The sequence below is a fragment of the Dipodomys spectabilis genome, unplaced genomic scaffold (genome assembly GCF_019054845.1).
Source record: "Dipodomys spectabilis isolate Male_0828 unplaced genomic scaffold, ASM1905484v1 ptg000055l, whole genome shotgun sequence".
In the NCBI taxonomy this organism is placed as follows: Eukaryota; Metazoa; Chordata; class Mammalia; order Rodentia; family Heteromyidae; genus Dipodomys; species Dipodomys spectabilis.
Window position 1 is genome coordinate 1,333,598 of NW_024870732.1, and position 8,664 is coordinate 1,342,261.

Sequence of the window (8,664 nt, forward strand, 5' to 3'; positions counted from 1 at the left end):
CAGTCCCAGTTTTGGCATATATAAGCAAATATCCAAAAGTAAATATATTTAAAACATTAAAACTTTTAACAAACCTTAACACTTGCTGCAGTGTTCATTATGACAGGTCCCTTGTATAGAATAATTGATTTCCTCCTCCTACACATCTCTTGAACAACAAATATCTGGATTTATTTTGTTTTTGACATGTAAATCTTGACTTTATTCTTAAATGTGTACTTATGTAAGAAGTACATGGTTCTCAAATTTCACAACAATTCTTTTAAACTTACTTTTTGTTGATTTGTCTAGTTTAAAAAATCAACTACAATTTATATATAAAAATGTTCTGTGCTCAATTCAGCATCATATACACTAACATTGGAATGATACAGAGAAGATTAGCATGGCCCCTGCCCAAAGATGACAGGCAAATTCCTGAAGAATTCCATCGTCCAATTTGTTAGGAAATGGAAAGACTTGGGAAAAAAATTATTAAGTGGAGTAAGCCAAGTCTAAAGAAACATAGGTCCCATGGTTTCTCTAATTTTCAATAACTAATATATGTCTGGGATAAGCAGCCAAGATATAAGTCAATGTTTAGTGTTCAACTACAGACTAATAAAGCAACTGTGGTACATGCACAAATATCTTTTTCTGTTTCATCCTTAAAATAACAAGAGACTGCTCCCATTAGCCACAACTTACAATGACCTGAAAGATGTATTCGAAATGAAGAAAAGTGTTGTGTTCTGATCTTTGTAAACACACACACACACACACACACACACACACACACACACACACCAACCTCAAATATTAAGACAGAATTTTTTGTTTTAAAGTAAAGCAAAGTGGAACTTCTCAGGCATTTTGTTCACAATGTAGAAGATACTAGATATACAGTATGAGGTATATGGTTGAAATGTACAACATGAGGATACAGAGGACAACAATGGCCTTACATAGGAATGAAGCTAAGTAAGTAGGAGTTGTTCTTCCTAGTAGGGGTTGCTCTTTTAGTTGTTCTCCTTTCAGCAATGGATAAGATGAATGTAATTCTTTCAATATACCTGCCAGTTTACAGAAATGATAACCAACAATATAGCAATAATGTTGCACGCTCAACATAGAAAAACCTGTCAAATTAAAATACATGAGATTATCCTTGATGTAAACTAATCATTACAAATAAGGAAAACCATGGGAACTATGTTTCTTTAAGTCTGGCTTATTTCACTTAATATGATGTTTTCCAAGACCTTCCATTTCCTTACAAATGAGGTGGTATCTTTTTTTCTGATGGAAGCATAGTATGTGTGTGTATGTGTGTATGTGAGTGTGTGTGTGTCATTTTCTTGATCCATTCATCTACTGAGGGGCATCAGGGTTGATTCCATATCTTAGCTATGGTAAATATTACTGTGATAACCATAATTGTGCTGGTAGCTTTAGTGTGGCTTTGTTTGTGGTCATCTGGTTAAATGTCCAGAAGTGGGATTACTGGGTCTGAGGGAGCATTATTGTGTACATCAAGGATAATCTTAGTAGATGAGTAGAATAGCTCAATAGCTATGTACATATGACCGTACAAGGTGATTCTAAGTGAAATGAACTCCAAGACATGTTCTTTGTTGTTGTTGTTCTTAATGTACTACGTGATTTATTTTTATCCTTTTGTGTTTTCCCCACCTATGGTTTATCCCCTGTAGTCACTGTATTTGATTTTGATACCTGGGGTATTTTAAATATGTTGATCTGAACTGGGGAAGGGGAAGGACAAAAACAAAATAGTGAGACAAAGGACAAAGGGAAAATCTATGCAACAGTGATATTCACAAAACAATAGGTTGGAAACGATCTTGCAAGGTGCGTTGGGAGGGAAGAGGGAGAAAAATGGGTGAAGGGGTAACAAGTTAGAAAACAAATTAATTCATTACCTTAATTATGTAACTATAACCCCTCTGTACATTACCTTGACAACAAAATTTAAATAAAAAATAAAATATAATATATGAGAGCAGCAATACAGTCGCTGGCACTAGGGGAAATTCTGAACTATACAAAAAAAGTAGAACAGCTGTGGAGAGCAGCAATTTGATTTTAATGTAGGAAGTAATAAACTAGCATACAGATTTTCAGCCTCATGTCAGTCACAAAAAAGGAAAACAAAATGCATAATCAACAAACCAATAGAGATAAAATAGAAAACTAAACAATTGAGGTGAAGAGATGACATGGATCAAGAATAACAAATGACACAATTAGAAAACATTAACAAGATGGTAAGTTTAAAAAACATTACCCATAATTATATTAAATGTTGTTTACATCACAATTTGTTAGAACTATAATTCAAATCACAGTTTAATAGTATATCATTTTAATAATAGTTTATTTGTTATTGATTACTTCATATTGAATGTTTAATATATAATTTTACTTTCTGCGGGTATAGAAAAGAAAAAAGTGAAACTAATTTTAATAAATTAATATAATAATTCAAAGTGTATCCTACACTCAGCACTCATCTTAACATGAAAAAATAAATTATTGCACATGACTCTTGGTATTAGGTGGAAGGGACCACACATTACAGGAGGGTATGACTCCTCTAATCTAGCTTAAATTGTGGAAATTTGAATTTTACATGCATGTTTAATTCCTGTCTAGGTGACATCTAAAACATATACAATCCTATACACGAGGAGTATTTCAGATGGTACTTAAAAGTCACATTCATTAATTAAATTTTTATTATTTTGTACCAAATAAATATTTAAAGAGAGACTGAATTTCTGAGTAGATGATGGTGTATATGTGCCAGATTATTCATATTGAGGCTTTTATATTTCTGACATTGTTTCTAGAGTCGGATTTAATTTTCCATAAGGGGTTAAGTGCACTATATTGGATATATGAAAATAAACTGAATGTTTATTCCATTAATCCTTTGCCACTTGTCTAATCCTAATATAATTTATCCATGTGTATGAAGTAATGAAAATAACAACAGATAAAAGCAAGATAAATCAATCTGTAGTAGACAACTATTTTCTTCTTTATTTTCATAGTTGGTCCTCTTTTACACTACAGAATATTCTTGGGAAAATGTGCTCCAGGCTGGCCACAACTGCAGAATATTATGGTTTCATGTATCATAAGGTAAGGAAGGAAGGGGACCTTCCTTCTAAAAGTCTGCTCCATGGGATGTGATCTGCTTCATGGTGCTGAATTGGAAATGAACAATGTTCACTGTCAACCTTGAAAAGCCATCTTGATAGACCATTTCTATAAGTGGTTACAGAGGATTATTGATGGCTTTGCAAGGATGCCAGATTGCCTCATTTTGAGACAATTAACAGGAATTTAGTCAGCTGTTTTTTGTATCTTTAGGAGAAAAACCCATTGACTCTAGGTCAGGGGATCACTGCAACCCAGAGAAGCAACTACCTTGAATAGTAATCCTAGACCTCTAAAACAAAAAAATACCACACAAAACAAACAAACGGCTGGGAAGGTAGCTCAGTGGTAGAGCGCATGCCTTGCATGCCAGAGACCCTGGGTTCGATTCCTCAGCACCACATAAGCAAAAAGAAAAAAGCCGGAAGTGGCACTGTAGCTCAAGTGGTAGAGCGCTAGCCTTGAGCTCAAGAGCTGAGGTACAGCGCCCAGGCCCAGAGTTCAGGCCCCATGACCGGACTCAAAAAATAAAAAAATAAAAAACTCCAGTAAGCACAGCCAGTCAGGTCTGATCACATCCTAAATGAAGTCAAGCAAAAAACAGAAACTGAAAGTCATTTAGCTGATAAATAATATATTTTTTATGAGGCAGACTCAAAGGAGATTCCAGAGAGTGTGTCAGAAAGAATGAACAGAGAGACTAAAATTGATCACATAAAGATTAGAAAGTAGAATTCCTTGTAGAACAAATAAATCATAGAAAGCCTATGCATGTAAGAACAAGACAGAAAACCAAATTCTAGAAATGCACATTTTCTTAGAGGTCAGCTTAATGAATTATCAATGGAAATCTTTGAATTCTTAAATATTTGACATCATGTGGGAGAAGGTTGAAGAGAATGAAAATGTCATCAGTCACATTAAGAACTAATCAAGCAAAGATTTGTTATAAAAAGAGAAAACAATTATTCCAAAAGTGGGAATCATTTGTTTTGATGTAAAAGTTCTTGATTTAGGTGCTAGCAATTTCCATACAATTGTTCAGTCCCACAGCTGAGTTGATACTGACTGCAGTATTCCTGCATGAAGGAAAAGAGAAAATTTACAAATATCTGATGAAATGAGTTGAAGGTGAAGTGTTCTAATAGTGATATCTGAGATTTAGACACAAGTGAAGAGGTGGATTTTCTTTTCTAAAAATCCTCCATTTTTAGCCTGGTGCCAATGGCTCACAGCTGTAATCCTAGCTACTCATGCAGCTGACATCTGAGGATTGCAGTTCAAAGACAGCCTGGGCAAGAAAGTCCCTGAGGCTCTTATCTCCATTTAACCACCAAAAACCAGAAGTGACACTGTGGCTCAAGAGACAGAGTACCCACCTTGAGTTGAAGAGTTCAGGGACAGTGCCCATGCCTAGACTTCAAGCCCCTCAAACAATAACAACAACAACAACAAAATCTCCCTTTTCTTGGACTGCCAACATCTTTTCCTAATATTCAACAAAGAAGCCATTTTGTCACCCACTACCTTTAAGTCCTATGCTAGTTACTGCATAGAATGATTTGGTATTTATGTCAAAGGGTTCATATTTGTGGAAACAAATGCCAGCAGTAGTAACTTGTTTTCCAGTCCTTGAACTCTGGACCTGGGCACTGAACATGGTTATACTTGTAGCTTTCATGTGAGCTTGTTTGTTAATTTTTGGATTACTGCCCATGAGGGGAATTACAGGGTCTTAAGGGAGATATATATTTACTCTTTTCAGGAAACTCCATACTGCATTCCACAGTGTTTGAACAATTTAATTTCCAGCCAACAGTGTAATAGAGTTCCCAATTGGCTGCATCCATGCCAGCATTTGCTATTGTTAGCTTTCTTCATAATGACCGTTCTAACTGGGAAGAGGAAAAACCTGTCTTGTTTACTTGTAGATACCATAACTGAATGAATCCATGAAACCTATATTATTCTGTCTGCATTCCTTTCTCTTTTTTCTTAGTAGAATTTTCCTAAACCTTTCATTTTTCTTAAGACTGGTAAAAAGTTATCCTTTCTAATGGGTGAATAGAATTCCATGGTGTCTGTGTGTGTGTGTGTGTGTGTGTGTGTGTGTAAGATGACTATAGGCCCATGAGTTCATTTCTAAACCTTCTGTTTCATCTGTAATTTTGTAATTCCATATTAAATTTGAATTGCTTTCTCGAATGCATTGAAGAATATTGTTGGGATTATGATAAGTATTGCATTGTTCATAGTTTGGGGGCAGTATTGTAGTTTTCACTATATTAATTCTTCCAACCAGGAGCATTGACAGACTTTCCATTTACTTGAATCTCCTTCAGTTTCCCTTTTTATATTTTTAAAGTTTTCACAGTAAAGGTTAAATTAATTAATTCCCAGTTTTGTTGTTGTTCTTTTGTTTTGTTTAGATTTGTTTTTATTTTGAGGCTAATACATATGAGGTTGTTTTTTGGATTTCAGCCTAGTTCCCATTGTTGGTAACACAGAAAAACTACTGATTCTTGTGGGCTATATACCGTGCTACATTGCCAAAGGTTAACATCACTTTTACTATCTTAAGGCAGGAAGCTATAGGGTCATTTCATCTGTAAAAAGGGATAGGTTTACTTCTTCCCTATTTGAATCCTCTTTATGTTTTTCTCTTCCCTATTGCTTTTGCTAGATAGTCCACTACCATATTGAAGAGTAGTAGAGAAAGTGGACATCCTTTTCTCATTCCTGATTTTAATGTCTTCATACCTCCACTGTTACGTAATTGCTAATTATCACTATCATATACATATTCAGTAGTATACTGAGGAACGTTCAATGCATTCCTAGATTCTCATAACTTTTTAATCATAAAGGGGTACTGGAGGTCGTTAAAAGCTATTTCTACTTCCATATAGACGATAACATGTTTCTTGTCCCGGCTTCCGCTGATGGTTTGTATTATGTTTAGTGACAAGAATATTGAATCCAATTGTATCCTAGGCTGTATCCTATTTGATCATACAATATGATTTTTTTGTTACTGGCAGAAATTGGTTGGTGAGAATGTTTTAAGAAGTTCTTTATCAATGCTTATCAAAGAACTGATTTCATAGTTTTCTTTCTTTGGTGAGTCCCTATGTGATTTGGGGAAGAGTCTAAATCTAGCCTCATAGAATGTGTTTTGATAATTCCATTTCCCTTTCTATTCCATTGAAGAGTTAGTTCTAAGTATTGTAAGTTCTTTGCAGGCCTTAATTTCATGGTAAATTCATTGAGTCCTAGATTTTTCTGCAATGGAAAGTGGTTTATTGACATTTCATTTTCATTACTTCTTATGTGTTACTTCTTGGTTCAGATCAAGTATAGGAAAGCATGAATTTCTCCAGGATTCTCCAGGTGATTGGCATACAGTTTTCAAAGTAGTCTCTTATAAACTTATTAATTTTTTCTTATTTATGTTGTGATGTCTCATTTTTGTCTCTAATTTTCTCTATTTGGGTGAGTTCTCTTATTTTTTGGGTGGGGATTTTATATTATGAAGGTGATATACTGAGGGGTGGGTTACAGTTACATAAGTAATGAGTACATTTTTGGGGGGGGGGTCTGGTCATGGGGCCTGAACTCTGGGCCTGGGCGCTGTCCCTCAGCTCTTCAGTTCAAGGCTAGTTTGAGCCACAGGGCCACTTCTGGCTTTTTTCTTTTTGCGTATGTGGTGCTAAGGAATCAAACCCAGGGCCTCAGGCATGCAAGGCAAGCAATCTACCACTGAGCCACCTTCCCACCCCCATGAGTACATTTTTTAACAGTATTACCCCTTCCACATTTTGTCCTCCTTCCCCCAACCCTGACATCCTACTCCCCCAAAGTTGTAAAGTCCATTTCTAACATATCGCCTGTATATCACTGTTGCTTTGGTTACAAAATAATTTTGCAGGTTTTGGCAAACACACAAATTGCCCACCACCTCCCCTGGTAAACTAGGTTTAAAGTCACTAAGTCATGTAAATGGATAATGCCGCACTCATTATTCTGGACAACATCTTCAGGTTGTTTGATGCTTTAATTTGTTGTGGTTGTTGGTGGTGGTAGGAGGGCCTGATCTCTGGGTCAGGGCACTGTCCCTTATGAGATCTTCAGCTCAAGGCTAGTGCTCTACCACTTGAGCCAAAGAGCCATTTCCAGTTTTTTTCTGCTTATGTGGTGCTGAGGAATTAAACCTAGGACCCTCATGCATGCAAGAGAAGCACTCTACTACTGAATCTCTTTCCCAGCCCTAATGCTTTAATTCTTTAAATTTTATTTTCTTTTTGTCAGTCATGAGTTTTAATCTCAGGACCTGGGTGTAAACATATCCCTGAGTTCTTCAGCTCAATAGGAGCCCTCTACCACTTGAGCCACAGTGTCACTTTTTGTTTTCAGATAAGCGTCTTTCAGACTTTTCTGTCAGGGTTTGCCTTGAACCATGAATTTTTAAATTATATTTCTTTAACGTGTTTATTGGACTATTACAGTTTATCTGAAATTTAAATTTTTCTGTAAACCTTTGTCTTCAAGTAATCCAATACCATTAAATATTACATTTAGAATCTATTCTGTAGCACATCCCTTTATTTATTTTATTGTGAAAATACCATACAGAGGGGTAACAATTACATGGACAAGCTAATGAGTGCATTTCTCATCAAGCATTGTTGCATCCTCCTTTTTTTTCCCCTTCCCATCCGTTCTCATACCCACCCCCCCGGCTCTCCAAACACCGCCCTGCCCACCCCCCACTCTCACTGGCCAAAGTTGAAAGTTCTTTTTCTACATAATGACTTGTACGTCTCATCGTTGCAATGCGCCCACCAGTATCCCTATTTAAACAATTTGTTTTTTCCCATCCCCTCCACAAATGATACCAACATCAAATACAGTGAAAGCAGGGTTTATACCGTGGGGGAGGGACATTCAAAGCAACAAAAAAATCATCTTATAAATATGTTAGGAACAATCGCAATAAAGAAAAAACTCATTTGAATCCTTATCTTGGGGTTCATTTCGCCTAACATCGACTTGTCTGAACTTTTCTGCTTGTCTCAGACACAGAGTGGTTATTGCAAATAAGGGAAACCATGGGACCTATGTTTCTTTTGGACTGGCTTACTTCACTTAATATAATGTTTTTCCAGGTCTTTCCATTTCCTAACAAATGGGGCAATGTCAATTTTTTCTGATGTAGGCATAGAATTCTATTGTGTATATATACCACATTTACTTGATCCATTCATCTACTGAGGGGCATCTGGGTTGGTTCCATATCTTAGCTATGGTAAATAATGCTGCAATAAACAGAGCTGTGCTGGTAGCTTTAGTGTGGTCCTGTTTGTGATCATTTGGGTAAATGCCCAAAAGTGGGATTGCTGGGTTATAGGGGAGCTCTATGTGGAGTCTTCTGAGGAACCTCCATACTACTTTCCAAAGTGGTTGAACAACTTTACATGCCCACCAACAATGCAGTAAAGTTCC

The 8,664-nt window shown here is 36.1% G+C and overlaps 1 non-coding gene across 1 annotated transcript; it reads left to right on the top strand.

The window, feature by feature from the left end:
* Positions 1 to 330: 330 nt before the first annotated feature.
* Positions 331 to 437, top strand: LOC122108295. The gene has a single exon (XR_006147527.1). It is a non-coding gene; the product is annotated as a U6 spliceosomal RNA (small nuclear RNA).
* Positions 438 to 8,664: the final 8,227 nt, after the last annotated feature.